This window comes from Caretta caretta, chromosome 7, assembly GCF_965140235.1.
Source record: "Caretta caretta isolate rCarCar2 chromosome 7, rCarCar1.hap1, whole genome shotgun sequence".
NCBI classification, from domain to species: Eukaryota; Metazoa; Chordata; order Testudines; family Cheloniidae; genus Caretta; species Caretta caretta.
In genome coordinates, this window is record NC_134212.1 from 14907739 (window position 1) to 14924899 (window position 17161).

The 17161-nt window shown below is 40.9% G+C and overlaps 1 long non-coding RNA gene across 1 annotated transcript in view; it reads right to left on the reverse strand.

The window, feature by feature from the left end:
- LOC142072856 (uncharacterized) overlaps positions 1–7731 on the reverse strand; it is a 28687-nt gene extending 20956 nt beyond the window's left edge. Inside the window, exons 1-2 of the long non-coding RNA XR_012669459.1 lie at positions 7654–7731; positions 4416–4495 (exon numbers count right to left, since the gene is read on the reverse strand). This is a non-coding gene — a long non-coding RNA (uncharacterized LOC142072856). The remainder of the gene's footprint in view (positions 1–4415; positions 4496–7653) is intronic.
- Between the last annotated feature and the right edge of the window lie 9430 nt (positions 7732–17161).

The following is a 17161-nucleotide window of genomic DNA, read 5'->3' on the forward strand; positions in this document are numbered from 1 at the left end:
TCCTCCTACCCACAGCTGTATCCTCTCTTACTTCGTTTTCTTTCCTCTCAATGCTAAAATCCAGTGTGGACATTACCTGGACATCTCCCAACCATCTCCCCCAAATTCCTAGTTTAAAGCTCTCTTAATCAGTTGTGCCCGACTCCATCCTAGAAGTCTATTTCCTTCCCTCGGGAAGTCCATCCCGAAAGAACTGTCCTCTGTCCATGAATGCCTCCCAGTGGCCATATATCCCAAAGCCCTCCTTACAGCACCACTGCCTAAGCCATCTGTTAATAGTCATAATCTTGTCACACCTTTGTTGCCCTTCTCTAGGAACAGGCAGAATCCCACTAAAGATCACCTGAGCCTTGATTTCCTTAAGCGTCTTCCCCAGCCTAGCATAGTCTCCCTTAATACTTTCCAGCAAGAATCTAGCCGTATCATTTGTTCCCACATGAAGGATAATTAGGGGATTCTTTCCTGCTCCCTTTAGAATCCTTTTCAACCTCAAGTCTACATCCCGTATCTTAGCACCTGGAAGACAGCACACCCTCCTATTCTCTGGATCAGCTCTGGTTACAGGCCTATCTATTCTTCTCAGTAAAGAGAGTCCCCAATCACATAGACCTGCCTTTTCCTAGTGACGGTGCTATTCTCCAGTCTATCCCCTGTTCCCTCTGGCTACAAGTTCTTTCCATTCCTATTCTCCCTTGTAATCCTCCTTAACCCATCCTGTATGCTCCTGGGGCTCATATTTGGTGCAATCTCCATTAACTCTTCCCCTTTTCCTATAGAACTAGTCGCTCTTCTCTTCTTCCTTGCCCTTCCACCTTCAGTGACTACCTGCTGAGCCCCTTCTTCGTTTTCCAACTCTGCAAACCTATTCTTGAGCTCTATTTCTCCTTCACTAGCCCATCTTTTCCTCTGCCTGGTTCTTTTAGTCATATGCTTCCACTGACCACTTTCCTCACCCAGTCTCCCCTCGGAATTCCCCAGCCCTGATTCCCCCTGCAAGTCTGAGCTTTTCCTTTCAGATACCTCATGTCTTTGCTACATAATCTGCTCATACCCCTTCCTAAACTCAACCAGACTTTCCACCTGCATCTCCAAACCTCGGATCTTTTCCTCCATCAGCTCTATCAGACGACATTTCATACAGACAAAACTCTTACCAGGTGCCCCCTCCAGGATTATGTACATACCACAGCTTCCACATCCAGTCATCCTCATTGTGTCTTCCACTACATGGGTCACTCCCACTGCTGCCTCGGTATCTATCATTGTCTTCCCACCTAAATCCTGTTAATCTGGGAAACACAAACCACACCAAAACACCACCACCCACAGCAAAAAACAAGCACCACAAAACAAACTCCCCTTACAAACTCCCACTCAAACTCCCCTGTTTACAGCTCTGTTTGCTATCCCTCTGTGCCGCTGCAGCTGTCTGTGAACTTAGTTCACAGTTGTTAAAAGAGACTCAGTTTTGTACCTCATATTAAAATCAGTCAGGATGAGGTTAAAACTGACCTCCCACTGGAGTGTCAGCAATATTTTCAAATGTGAAATTTGCACTGGTGAAGCAATAACAAAATATACTGCAGATATTATCACCCAGGACAAATGTATTAAGATATTTAAAGTGGCATAGCTAGCTAACACCACAAATTTTGTATTGATTAGAGCTGGCTGAAAAAAGGGGCACTTTTTTGTGCAAGTTCCACATTTTACAAATTCAAGATTTGGAATTGAATTTTTCTTTCAACAAAATCTGAAAAAAAAAGTGGCCCCTTTTTCTGAAATTTCAAAATTTGAAATTTTCCAAAATAGCTCTACATTCCACATCAGATAGTCTGGCTCAAGTACGCTAGCTCTTTCTGAACCTTGGTCCATAGTAGTAAGTAAGACTGAGATAAATACACTGTATCAGCTTATGTGAACAAAATAAAAGTGATTGAAGGAAAACATGTGAGTAGCTACAAGACTGGCATTTGGATATGGCAAGCACAGATTGGTGATGAGAGAGGGCCCAGTCCAATTCCCACTGCAGTTAATGAGAATCTTTCAACTGGCTTCAGTTGGAGTTAGATGGGGTACTAAATACCATCTCATGGCTTTTTAGCAGCCCCATAGCTAGCCTGAAAATAGTAGGATGATTGTGTGGGTACAATGAAGAGATGAGGGAAAAAAATTAGGGCTGTTGATTAATTACAGTTAACACACACGATTAACTAAAAAAATTAAAATTAACCGCAAATTAAAAAATTGCAATTAATCTAAATTTTAATCGCATGGTTAAACTATAGAATACCAACTGAAATTTATTAAATATTTGTGGATGTTTTTCTACATTTTCTAATATATTGATTTAAATTACAATATTGAATACAAAGTGTACAGTGCTCACTTTATATTATTATTTTAATTACAAATATTTGCACTGTAAAAATGATAAACAAAAGAAATTGTATTTTTTAATTCACCTCATTCAAGTATGATAATGCAATCTATCGTGAAAGTGCAACTTACAAATGTAGATTGTTTTTGGTTATATAACTACACTCAAAAATAAAATAATGTAAAATTGTAGAGCCTACAAGTCCACTCAGTTCCACTTCTTATTCAGCAAATTGCTAAGACAAACAAGTTTGTTTACATTTGCGGGAGATAATGCTGCCCGCTTCTTATTTACAATGTCACCTGAAAGTGAGAACAGATGTTCACGTGGCACTTTTGTAGCCGGCATTGCAAGGTATTTACGTGCCAGATATGCTAAACATTCGTATGCCCCTTCATGCTTTGGCCACCATTCCGGAGGATATGCTTCCATGCTGATGACGCTCATTAAAAAAAAAAAAAAAAAAAGAGTTAATTAAATTTTGACTGAATTCCTTGCGGAAGAATAGTATATCTCCTGCTCTGTTTTATCCGCATTCTGCCATGTATTTCATATTATAGCAGTCTCGGATGATGACCCAGCACATATTCATTTTAAGAACACTTTCACTGCAGATTTTAGAAGAAGCAAAGAAGGTACCAATGTGAGATTTCTAAAGATAGCTATAGCACTCGACCCAAGGTTTAAGAATCTGAAGTGCTTTCCAAAATCTGAGAGGGACGAGGTGTAGAGCTTGCTTTCAGAAGTCTTAAAAGAGCAACACTCTGATGCAGAAACTACGGAACCCAAACCACCAAAAAAGAAAATCAACCTTCTGCTGGTAGCATCTGACTCAGATAATGAAAATGAACATGCGTCGGTCCACAGTGCTTTGGATCGTTATCCAGCAGAACCCACCATCAGCATGGATGTATGTCGTATGTCCTCTGGAATGGTGGTTGAAGATGAAGGGACATATGAATCTTCAGTGCATCTGGCACGTAAATATCTTGCGACACTAGCTACAACAGTGCCATGCGAATGTCTATTCTCACTTTCAAGCGACATAAACAAGAAGCGGGCAGCACTATCTCCTGCAAATGTAAACAAACTTGTTTGTCTGAGTGACTGGCTGAACAAGAAGTAGGACTGAATGGACTTGTAGGCTCTAAAGTTTTACACTGTTTTATTTTTAATGCAGTTAAACACCGACAGGTCCCAGTTGTTGTCGGGCAGAATCGAATCTGGACCTCAGTGCACGATCCTCTACTGTATGAGCTAAAAGCCAATTGGCTGTTAGCTAAGGCTGTAGAGCAGACTCATAATCTCTCTCTCTCTCTGTAAGTGGTCTTGGTGCTACTAGATGGGACAGAACACCACACACAGAAGGTGTGTGGGTTACATACATAATTCTACATTTGTAAGTTCAACTTTCATGATAAAGAGATTGCATTACAGTCCTTGTATGAATTGAAAAATACTATTTCTTTTGTTTTTTACAGCACAAATATTTGTAATAAAAATATAAAGTGAGCACTATACACTTTGTGTTCTGTGTTGTAATTGAGATCAATGTATGTAGTAAACATCCAAAAATATTTAAATAAATGGTATTGTATTAAACAGTGCAATTAATTGCATGATTAATAGCGATAAATTTTTATAATCCCTTGACAGTCCTAAAAAAAAAAAGAAATCAACGGGGAGATCTGTGCAGATCCTCCCCAGCACATTTTGAAACAACAGCATTTTAGACAAAGTTTTCAGGTGAAAAGCAAATTAACACCCTCCAAGGCCTACCTGCTATTTGTTTAGAATCCCAAAGTAAGTAGTCAGTGGTAAAGTATGTTCTATGAAAACACCAGCTAGTAAGCATTTACAACCTTGAGCCCCAAATTATCACGTTTTTCCCATCAGACACCAGAAGTATATTAAAACATTGTAAAAACACAGTGTTGGCATTTTGTGTGTGTTTTAAAATACTGTGAAGCAGGTTAATCTCTTCTCAATATGTACTGTTGGACCACTAGCTACTCCTGGCCTTCTCTCTCCTTACCTCTTCCACATGCGAGGTGGTCCACCAAATGCCCCCATCTACGGCAATACACCTGCTGTGTGGTGATCTGCTGGTTGAGCCTGTAGAGAACGAGTTAATGGTTTCAGTCATGGTACACAGATGTCTATGTTACCAGTAGCCCATCTTGACATCTCAGCCGAAAGGCCAAGGAAGAAATGGCCTCCAAGAGTGGACATAAAGCACATAGCTCATTTCCCAAGCTTTTTGTAAATCATTTGTATTTGCTGGAGCTTCATTATACACCTTCAGAACTTTTCAGTCGTTTTTGGAACTGAACAGCTTTGTCCATCTAGGCACTCTATAGTCTAGGTGTATACTGAATAGTATGGCAATGTTATCTACTTATCAGTGGCAGCTATATAATTATTAATTTGAATTGCAGGAGTGCCTAGAGATCCATTGGGCTAAGCACTCTACAAACACTCAACAGAAAGATGGTCTCTGCCCAATAGAGTTTATAATCTATAAAGTTTTTATGGGTAACAACGTCTTGAGGTCTTGGTTAAGAATAGTAGTATCTCAATCCTGCTCCCACTGAAACTTAATGGCAAAACCCTCATTCATTTTGCTGAGACCAGGAAAAGAAGCCAGGTATATATCTTTATTGAATGTCCTCATGCGCTGAATACTAATACTAATGCTCATACTAGACAGATGTGGCCTCCTCATTCACTGGATTGCACGACACTAAACTGCTGAGGGGGCACTGACTACCCACAGCAGCACACTCTGCCTTGGCACTGCATCCCTAATCCCCCCTCTCCCCCAGCCTGCCCTGCACTCACCCCACAATGGCAGCTCCTGTCCCATGGAGTTGGGCCCAGCTGCCCACTCTAGGAATTGTGACCTGACACATGGCGTCACAATGCCACTCACTCAAATTTGGTCCAGCCCTCCCACCGTCACAGAATTATAGAAATGTAGGGCTGGAAGGGACCTTAAGAAGTCATCAAGTGCAGCCCCCAGCACTGAGGCAGGACCAAGTAAACCTTGGCTAACCCTGACAGACCTGAGATAGGGGCCCTGTTCAAGTGCACCCAGTGCCCACTGGTTAATCCAGCCTGATTTCTGCATCTGCAGTTGCACTCATGTACCCTTGCTAAAGCTGCCCCGACATACTATTTAAATACATATTTATGATTTTTAAACAGATATCTTCAGTTTATTAGGATGTGGGACCTCAGAGACAAGTGCAGAAGGTTATCTAGCAGCAAGAAAAGCCACATGACATTTCTTAGAGGGAAAACCGAGTTTAGGAATTATTCATAGCCTTACACACACTCCTGTGAACAGCCAAGCTGACTGAAGCGAATTGGGTTTATGGTAGAATGAAGCTCTGATTGAAGTACCTAGTTTTTTTTAAAAATGAGTTATATACACACACTCACATACACCCCCCAGATAATATTACTCATAAGCATGTACAACAACCATCCCATAGATTACAAAAGCACAAGTGTAGGGTTTTGCTAGTGTTTTTACAGACCAGAACCCCACAACTATTTTGACTGAATAATTTCTAAATGTTTGCTGTAGTGCATTGGATCCATAATTTAGCTGTTGTAGAAAGGCTGCATGTGGCTGACATTTCAATTTGCTTTTGTAATTCATGAAGCCCCTGCAGTTCCGAGGTGGTGACACCCTACTCAGGAAAGGGTGGCCAGAGTCTCGAGAGTTAATGCACAAGTTACAAAAACCTGGAGAATGGAAATTAACATTGCCCCAGGTTGACAAACTAAATCATTCAAATTCTACTCTGGTGATTTATAAAAATAAAAGACTTATTTAGCAAGCCACCAAGCAGTAGGTGTTTCCATTTTTGCACTTTAACAGCAACAAGAAAAGGGCATGGGAATCTTCTTTGTCTGGGCTGTTTTTTCCACTTTGCGTTTATAGTTTAAAGAAGAAGTGTTCCAATGTGTGATGGGGCTGTGAGTTGTACAGCAAATTTGCTACTCAGGAGGACATACAAACATTTTCTTCAGTGTTTACCCCCACTAGTTTGGGCTTCCATCCCATCAAGTGGAGTTTCACTTATGGAAAAGACTTAGAGAAGCAGAAACGTTTAATAGAATTCTATGGAAATGACTTAAAAAAACAATGCCTTTTAATAGAAGATGGGATCTGTGCTATAGTCCTGTTCAGGACAGCACTTAAGCACATGCTCAAAAATTAAGCATATGCTTAAGTGATTTTCTGAATCAATGCCCAAAGGTTTTTTAACCTATTCTATGGGATTCTATGCAAGGCTGTAATTCTCTATTAAAAATTCTGTGGAAAGACCCAAAACATTTATGCAACAGTTATTTTCTATGAGGAAATGTAGGGAAGACGGGGAGAAAGAAAAACATGAAAAAAGAGAATGGGAGCTTGACAGAGGACAGGAATGGAAAGGGGGGAGGAGGGATATAAAGAGGATGAGTGGGAGATGGAAAATATATGGGTGAGAGAGGAATGGGTAAAAGGAAAAATAACAGAAAAGGGAAATAACAAGTGCAAATGGATCCCATAAGAACGGCCATACTGGGTCAGACCAAAAGTCCATCTAGCCCAGTATGCTGCCTTCCAACAGTGGCCATTGCCAGATACCTCAGAGGGAATGAACAGAACAAATCATCAGGTGACCCATCCCCTGTCACCCATTCCCAGCTTCTGGCAAACAGAGGTGAGGGACACAATTCCTGCTCACCCTGGCTAATAGGCATTGATAACTGTCCCAGACAGGAGGAAAGCAAGAGTATAGGGGACAGGGCACAACAAAGCAATCAGGGATGGGAAATAGGATAGGTTGTGATCTAAGACAAAAATGTCAAGTGAGTTCATTTCATATGATTCACGGTCTCACATTTTATAGCATTCCCATAGGAAACAGATTTTTTAAAATAAAACAATGGTGATGAATTGACTTTGAAGCCATGTCAGGGAACCATCCAGGAATTGTTCTGCCACAGCAGGAGTTGGAATTGAAATGCAGCCACTTTGAGGGTGTAAAGTGGCAGCTGGTGATAGCAAAAGCAGGCTTGGCGAATCAGAGAGAGAGGGAAACACTGAAGCGGAGTCCCCAGTGACAGGAGCAGCCTTCGGCTATGTAGTGAAGAGACATGCTGCACTTCGATTTCCCTATTGGGTTCCTTTCCTTATTTGTCTGGTGAGTTATCCAATCTTCAAAGCCAATCATCTACCCTTCTGCCAATTTTATCAATCAGTAAACACTTACCTAGTCTGCTGCATGTGATCATCCTGGAAAGACACAAAAATCATCTTCCTAATTGATTCTCATATGGTTCATTGTAGGAAAATGCCTAATTAAGAGAGAAGATGACATTTTTGAAAGTAAACCTTATGACACTCACTGCTAAAAAAAATGCTAGTGATGCAATGGAGAGCGAGATAGGCATGAGGTACACATCACAAGAGAAAAGGAGTACTTGTGGCACCTTAGAGACTAACCAATTTATTTGAGCATAAGCTTTCGTGAGCTACAGCTCACTTCATCGGATGCATACTGTGGAAACTGCAGAAGACATTATATACACAGAGACCATGAAACAATACCTCCTCCCACCCCACTCTCCTGCTGGTAATAGCTTATCTAAAGTGATCACTCTCCTTACAATGTGTATGAAAATCAACGTGGGCCATTTCCAGCACAAATCCAGGTTCTCTCACCCTCCGCCCCCCCCTCCCCCCACAAACTCACTCTCCTGCTGGTAATAGCCCATCCAAAGTGACCACTCCCCTTACAATGTGTATGATAATCAAGGTGGGCCATTTCCAGCATAAATCCAAGTTTAACCAGAACGTCGGGGGGGGGGGGTAGGAAAAAACAAGGGGAAATAGGCTACCTTGCATAATGACTTAGCCACTCCCAGTCTCTATTTAAGCCTAAATTAATAGTATCCAATTTGCAAATGAATTCCAATTCAGCAGTTTCTCGCTGGAGTCTGGATTTGAAGTTTTTTTGTTTTAAGATAGCGACCTTCATGTCTGTAATTGCGTGACCAGGGAGATTGAAGTGTTCTCCGACTGGTTTATGAATGTTATAATTCTTGACATCTGATTTGTGTCCATTTATTCTTTTACGTAGAGACTGTCCAGTTTGACCAATGTACATGGCAGAGGGGCATTGCTGGCACATGATGGCATATATCACATTGATGGATGTGCAGGTGAACGAGCCTCTGATAGTGTGGCTGATGTGATTAGGCCCTGTGATGGTGTCCCCTGAATAGATATGTGGGCACAGTTGGCAACGGGCTTTGTTGCAAGGATAGGTTCCTGGGTTAGTGGTTCTGTTGTGTGGTATGTGGTTGTTGGTGAGTATTTGCTTCAGGTTGGGGGGCTGTCTGTAGGCAAGGACTGGCCTGTCTCCCAAGATTTGTGAGAGTGTTGGGTCATCCTTCAGGATAGGTTGTAGATCCTTAATAATGCGTTGGAGGGGTTTTAGTTGGGGGCTGAAGGTGACGGCTAGTGGCGTTCTGTTATTTTCTTTGTTAGGCCTGTCCTATAGTAGGTGACTTCTGGGAACTCTTCTGGCTCTATCAATCTGTTTCTTCACTTCCGCAGGTGGGTATTGTAGTTGTAAGAATGCTTGATATAGATCTTGTAGGTGTTTGTCTCTGTCTGAGGGGTTGGAGCAAATGCGGTTGTATCGCAGAGCTTGGCTGTAGACAATGGATCGTGTGGTGTGATCAGGGTGAAAGCTGGAGGCATGTAGGTAGGAATAGCGGTCAGTAGGTTTCCGGTATAGGGTGGGAGAGTGAGTTTGTGTGTGTGTTTTTGGGGGGGGGGGTGAGAAAACCTGGATTTGTGCTGGAAATGGCCCACCTTGATTTTCATATACATTGTAAGGAGAGTGGTCACTTTGGATAAGCTATTACCAGGAGGAGAGTGAGTTTGTGTGTGTGGTTTTTGGAAAAAAAGGGGGGGGGAGGTGAGAAAACCTGGATTTGTGCTGGAAATGGCTCACCTTGATTATCATACACATTGTAAAGAGAGTGGTCACTTTGGATGGGCTATTACCAGCAGGAGAGTGAGTCTGTGTGTGGGGGGGCGGAGGGTGAGAAAACCTGGATTTGTGCTGGAAATGGCCCAACTTGATTATCATGCACATTGTAAGGAGAGTGATCACTTTAGATAAGCTATTACCAGCAGGAGAGTGGGGTGGGAGGAGGTATTATTTCATGGTCTCTGTGTATATAATGTCTTCTGCAGTTTCCACAGTATGCATCCGATGAAGTGAGCTGTAGCTCACGAAAGCTTATGCTCAAATAAATTGGTTAGTCTCTAAGGTGCCACAAGTACTCCTTTTCTTTTTGCGAATACAGACTAACACGGCTGTTACTCTGAAACATCACAAGAGATGGACAAGCACACACAGGATGAGAACTTTGAATGGAAAGTGGTGCTTATGAGCATCTTGAATTAGAAGAAGTTTAGACTTTAAAACTACACATTTCATGTTTCACAGGTTTGCTGCCTGACAGCAGGATTCCCCGAGAGAGGTCGAAGAACGATCCTTGCAATACTCCCCACAATGCAGTGTCAGATCAAAAAATCTGCTAGACAGTGATTGCAGGTCAGAGATGCTCAGAACTATTAAAGCTAGCAGTTTGCCACTATCCAGATGCAAACCAGGATAACTCACTCCCCATGCAGTCATGAATGAAGTTGCCCTTTGAAGACTACACGTGATGGCATGGAAATTCAGAATTTTTTTCCTTGTAATTACATAAAAAACAGCAGATGAAAAGACTTTCACAATTACATAAAGTATTCTGCTTAACAATTATAAAAGGCCCCAGCAACCCTACATCAGCTAGTTAATAGCCAAAACACTATCAAAAAATTCTGTCATCAAGTGAACTAATGAACTTACATCATAACCTTGGGGACATCACTGCTGAAGAAATCCTAGAAACCAATGCTGCCCAAATTCCCACTGCCACAAAATGACAGACTAGGAATGAGAGCCAGGGGTATAAGATTAAGGCCCTGATCCACTTAAGCACATGCTTAACCACATGTGAGTGGTCCCATGGAAGTCAATATGCTGGATCAGGCCATAACTGAACTACCCCAAACTGCTGAAAAATGACTGCTTTTGGTTCAGTTCAAGGGATGGGAAAAGATTTGTCTGGTTTTTACTCAACTTGTTTGCCTTTCCATAAATAATTTACCATAATCTCTGCATTTAATAAGTCCTGCTTTGACAAATATATAGTGCTTTTATGCCTATTTTGTATAACACTGAGCACACTAATTACCCTCAACTACCTTTATATGTGATAAAATAAATAATATATAATAAAATAATAATAGTAATAATAATAATAATAATAATAATAATAAGGAAGAAGAAGAAGAGAGCTAATATGCCTTTCCTATTGAATTTAACAGTGAAATCCTTTCTATAGAATTTTTAAACTGACCTATGTAATCATGTAGGATGGGTTAAAAATTCTATAGAAAGGATCTAAATTCAGTGGACCAACTTCTCTACTGGTGTAAATTAACACAGCTCCATTGATTTCAGTGGAGCTGTGTCACTTTACATCAGCGGAGAATTTGGCCTGACAGGCTTTTACAGTGATGTCTAGCACCCTATTTTGGCCCCAGTTCAGTGTGGCATTCAACAAGACAACGCACATGCTCATGTTAGGCACTCATATAAGCATCTTGGTTGCAGATTTGGGTCTAAATGTCCATTCCAGATGGGTGTGAAGATAGATTTCCTTAAACAAGGATATTACCAATGCTGTCATCTGAACCTGGGCAGCTGAGTTACCTATGTAAAGAAAAAGATTCCTATCACCAGAACAGCACAATAATCTTTTGATACATACTCTAAGCACAGTACAAACCAACGGGGCTTTTACAGAGAGTTTAGTGATAGAATTTCAGTCACCAACAGATGTTGCTGTGGCAATTGGAAATCATTTGGCTAGCACTAAAAATATATTTTAAAAAAAAGGAGATTTTTATTACAAAAAGCATAAAATGCCTGGTTGCTGCTGGTAATCTAAATTTGGAATGTTCAGTTAATTTGATTGGATGTTATGAGTGAGGGGATGATTTGAAACTATGAGTCATTTTTCTCCCTGGAAGAGTGGATAACCGAGTCTATTAATCTGACAATACATTTAAACTGAGTTATTGTGACAAGGGACTTCCATTATCCATTCCATCTTGTTGCAAACTATCAGAATAAATCTCAGGGGGTTAGGGAAAAAAAGCTGCCTTCCTTTGTTTGCAGTTTTTATATGCCACAACAGTTTAGATTTGGTTCACTTTAACTCATGATACTGTACGACTGTACAAGATGGAGAAAAGTTTACAGTTATGGGAGAGTTTGCACTAAATAGTTCTGAGATTTTTTTCCTTTAAGATATTTTTTATTATTTATTTGTATTAGCACTTACCAGATACATATATAATACCCAACTTCTAAGTGACAGTTCCTGCTCTGAAGAGCTTACACAAGATAGACAAAGGGTGGGAGACAGGTAACACATGTCCACCTAACTGACTGTCCAAGATCACACAGGAAGTCCATGTCAGAGCCAAGAATTTAAGCCCATCTTGAGGTCTTAACCACAGCAACATCCTTCCTCTTTTGGGCCTTAATTTGGTTCATTTCTATTCGGACAAGTTTTTAATCTTTAAACCAACTTGCTGTACAAGCCAGATAAAAGTAGAGCAGTGCAGCTTTGGGAAAAACACACTTTTTCATTTTGAAATGATTTATTAATTGGTTCCAAGGGGAGGAAAAAAAGAAGCGATAGCGGACATGCAGACATATTTTCTAACAAACGGTAACTGAAATCACAGTCCAGATAAACCAAGAATAAAGGTTCAGATTCTGTCATCCTTACTCATTTTGAGGAATAACTTACTCCTTGGATTTCTATGGAAATCAATCAGTGGGGCTACTTGCAGAGCAAGATACTGCTTCAAGATTTTATTAAAACAGGAGCTTAAAATGAGTCTCCTGAAACCATCTGAAGCACCTGCCTGATTTTCAAAGAGATGAGCTCTCAGTGAAATCAACAAGAAAGATAGAAATAAACAAAACATCCAAACAAAGGACCAAATTTTGGCCTCAGATCCATGAACAGGGCTCCTGGTAAAGTCCGCTGACCAGAATAATGCAATGTTTAATGGGAAACTACCAAAATACCCTTAGTACAGTACAGTACAGTACACACACACCCCGAGCGAGCCCAACCTCTAAGTGCAACTCTAATATGTCTGTGTGTGCATGCATACACCCCCACCCCCAACAAATATCTTGAAGGAGAAATCTCAGAAGTATTTAGAGCAAACTCCCTCATAACTACAAACTTTTTTGCTCTCCTAGGCTTGCTGCAAAACTCCATTTTGAGAAGCTGCAAATTAGTTCCCAAAGGGAGAGCACTGGATCCGCTGAGCCAGATTCTCAGCCCTGCTATGACAGCTGCCCCTTGCTCTGGCAGCACTGAGCTCTTCTAAAGCTAGTTCACCCAGACCCCCAGGCGTGAGAGAACCACCCTAGCAATTCCTAGTGTGTCCTTCCAGTTCCTGACACAAGCAGCATGGCTGTGACATCCTAGTGATCTAGCAAATAGAGCCAAGGACCTTAAAAAATAAATTAATACATTCACTAAAAAGTGCCGTTTGGGGGTGTTAAGGTTCCTCCCCACTCTGAACTCTAGGGTACAGATGTGGGGACCTGCATGAAAACCTCCTAAGCTTACTTTTAGCAGCTTAGGTTAAAACTTTCCCAAGGTACAAATTAATTTTATCCTTTGTCCTTGGAATATCCACTGCCAACTCTAACTGGGTTTACTGGGAAACATAGTTTGGACACGTCTTTCTCCCCAAAATCCTCCCAACCCTTGCACCCCACTTCCTGGGAAAGGTTTGGTAAAAGTCCTCACCAATTTGCATAGGTGACCACAGACCCAAACCCTTGGATCTGAGAACAATGAAAAAGCATTCAGTTTTCTTACAAGAAGACTTTTAATAGAAGTAAATAGAAGTAAAGAAATCCTCTCTGTCAAATCAGAATGGTAGATACCTTACAGGGTAATTAGATTCAAAACATAGAGAATCCCTATAGGCAAAACCTTAAGTTACAAAAAAGACACACAGACAGAAATAGTCATTCTATTCAGCACAATTCTTTTTTCAGACATTTAAAGAAATCATAATCTAACACATACCTAGCTAGATTACTTACTAAAAGTTCTAAGATTCCATTCCTGGTCTATCCCTGGCAAAAGCAGCATACCAACAGACACAGACCCTTTGTTTCTCTCCCTCCTCCCTGCTTTTGAAAGTATCTTGTCTCCTCATTGGTCATTTTGGTCAGGTGCCAGCGAGGTTACCTTTAGCTTCTTAACCCTTTACAGGTGAGAGGATTTTTCCTCTGGCCAGGAGGGATTTTAAAGGGGTTTACCCTTCCCTTTATATTTATGACAAGGGGCCACTGAATCTATTTGCAAATTTGGGTCAAATTCAGAGTATAGTTTTGGCTAAAAATAAATAGGTGAAAAAGATCAGAATTCTCAACATGTTTCGACTTATTTCGAAATGTTTTCATTTAGAAAATTGCCATTTTTTTTAAAAAAAGGGCAAAACCTCAAAATGTCAGGAAATGTGTTTTAGGTGAATGAACTTTTAGTCTGACCCATGACAAGCATCCCTGGCTGCTGGACTGGCCCCTTTTTGGCCACCAGCAGTTTGCAGCAGGCTTTAGGCTGCTTGAACCTAAACCGGTGAATAGTTTAGTGCTCAGTGGGCAAACGAGATAGCACTACTGGCTTCTTTGTAGCCCCAACGATGTGCTACACTGAATGCTCCGTGGCTGCATCTCCACCAGAGGTACAACAGAGGAAGCCGAGTGCAGACAACAGTCAGGTGTTTTTATCAGCACTGTGTTGTCCATGTATAGACAACATGATGGGGGTAAAAGCAACTGAGGCCTATCTACACTACAGTTTCCACAGTTGCTACTACTGGTGAAGCTACACTTGGTGAAGTTTGGTTATGATATCTGTCGTGGCGATATACTCTAAGGGCTTGATAGTGCCATCTGTAGTCATTTAAAAACAGTACTTGGCAACAGGACTGGTCCTACTGATTTCAACATGATTGCTCACAGAGTAAGGTGCTACGAAGTGTGAGTAAAGGTGGCAGAATCGGACCTAAAGTACGTCTCCTCAGGGCTATTGCAACAGCTATCCATTTTTACCCGTGCTATGGTTTGCATTTTCAGTATCCTCCTAATATGAACCATAAACCCAATGTTCCTTCTGCCTAGATCTTATAAATGTTCCTGCCAGCACTCCCATGGGATTGTGCTCAATTTGGGAAGGCCACGTAGGGTTTAGACTTGCCATCTGCACATGGTAAACACCCATTGAATTCAAGCAAATCTTCTTTGTTTAAAAAAAAAAAAAAAGGAGCTTGCAAAGCCCCATGAGCCTGCTTAGAGAGCTTGTTTTTCACCAGTCCCAAAGGACTGTATTACTTGAGCCAGCCCTCGCTGGTCCTCGACTGAATTGGAGCTTTGAAGGTTGCTTCTTGCGGTAATGACACTTTCAACCCCACCAGGCACTCAGTTGTCAATTACCTACCTCAAGCTCATTTCAAAGCCTTTGTAGACAATCTGAGGAATAGCAGATATAATGGGCTGCAAATCCACTTGTTTACATTATTTACAGATAAATATTAATGTTTAACAGTGAACCAGAATAGTTTAAAAGAAATTCTAAAAACTGACTGAGATCTCCACTGAAACACATGCATAGGCTTAGAAGACTCAGTGCATTTGCGAAATATGAAAAAAATAAAGCTTAAGGATGGTAAGTAAAGCATACATTTAAATAGAAGAGGGGTAGAGTCTTTACAACTATTGTTTGAAATAGGTTAGCCAGGTCTAATGTGAAATATTGAGAAAGGAAGATAGCAGAGGAAAGATACCTGTGGCCATTGTAAAATCTTCTGCATAACGTTATCTTCCAGTAGGGAATAAGTATCAAAGATGACTCCAGTAGGAAATAAACTCCACGTTTACTCATGTTAATTCTACCATCTCTGTACAGTTCTTAGAGTAGCAGCCGTGTTTGTATTCGCAAAAAGAAAAGGAGTACTTGTGGCACCAGAGAGACTCACAAATTTATTTGAGCATAAGCGAAACTCTAATTCATGACTATCCCCGAAGCCAACATTTGGTCTCGGTGGGTGGTCAGAACGCTAAATACAAAACATTACAACTTCCCAGCACCATACTTTCCTTTGATCAGACTTGGGAGCAGAGCTAGGATGCAATATGCTCACTGCTTTACTGCCACTGCAGAGGATTCATTCATTTTAATTATTTTTTTTAAGTTCTAAAGGGAACCATTAAAAAAATTAATCATGAATGGAAGGAAAGGCAGCATTACGTGACATAAAGAACAAACCATTTTAGGACATATACGCTTCTAATTTATACTCAAGAGGATTGAAGTAACATGGCAACTGTCATAAAGTAACATTTACTATAAAAACCACAGAGATTCATGGCAAAGCTCAGCTAAGTTGTTATATGTAAGAAGTTCCATTTACTTTCACTCATTCAGCTTTTTGCCATAATACCAAAATTTTGTCCATTTCTATGGGCCAGGCCCTGACCCAGCTGAGCACTTAAGCAGGTGTTAAGCAGCTTAGCACTTAAGCAGGTGCTTCATTTTAAGCAGGTGTGTAATTTACTTCAATTGGATTACTCGTGTGCTTAAATTCACACACACGCTTAAGTGCTTGGCTGGAACGGGTCCCAAATCTTACAGTCCGTACTCAGGCAACGGGCTGATTGAATGGCAGTGGGAGTTTTGCTTAAGTAAAAGACAGCAGGATTTTATCCTATACTTTTTTTGGCCTCATGGTGCTCTCATTGTAATTAATGGGACTTCTACCATGTAGTAGGGTCAGGCCTATTATCTCTTTATTATGCATCACTAAATGAGGATGAAAATGTAAAGAGACAAAGAGTCTGAAGGGTATGGATCTAACCAGATTGGCCATCACAGGAGACATGTAATACTAGATTGAAGCACTAGAAGATGAACTGCAAGAATAATTCTCCCTAGAAGGGGGATGGGTGTATGACCTAATGGGTGTTTTCTATTTTTACTTGGAGGACTCTATTGTTCTCACATGTAACTTCCATTAACATTTATATTCCTGCCAAATTTCCAGATGTGAGAGGAACTTTGCCACCGTGTTCCTCGTTAGATGGCTTTGTGGGTGGGGGTGGGGGAGGGGGAGAATAAATAGATATTTGGCAGCTCTCCATTTTTCCAGTTTAGAATAAGCATTGACTCTTCTTTGTCAGCTATGGCACTTCTTTTCCTCCAGTATTTGCTTTTACCAAAACATCCAAGTTCAAGGGCTAGCCAGGCAACCCTTACTCAGACACATGGTCCTTATGGCACATGATACAGACACAACTTAAGCCTTATTTTGGGCACTTGACTGACACAGGCCTTGCGTGGATAGGGTGACCAGATAGCATGTGTGAAAAATTGGGATGGGGGTGGGTGGGGGGGTAATAGGAGCCTATATAAGAAAAAGCCCCAAATATTCGGACTGTCCCTATAAAATCGGGACATCTGGTCACCCTATATGAAGTAGTCCCATTGTCTTCAAGAGGTCTGTATGTAAGTAAAGACTATTCAACTGAGTGAAGATTTTCAGGATCA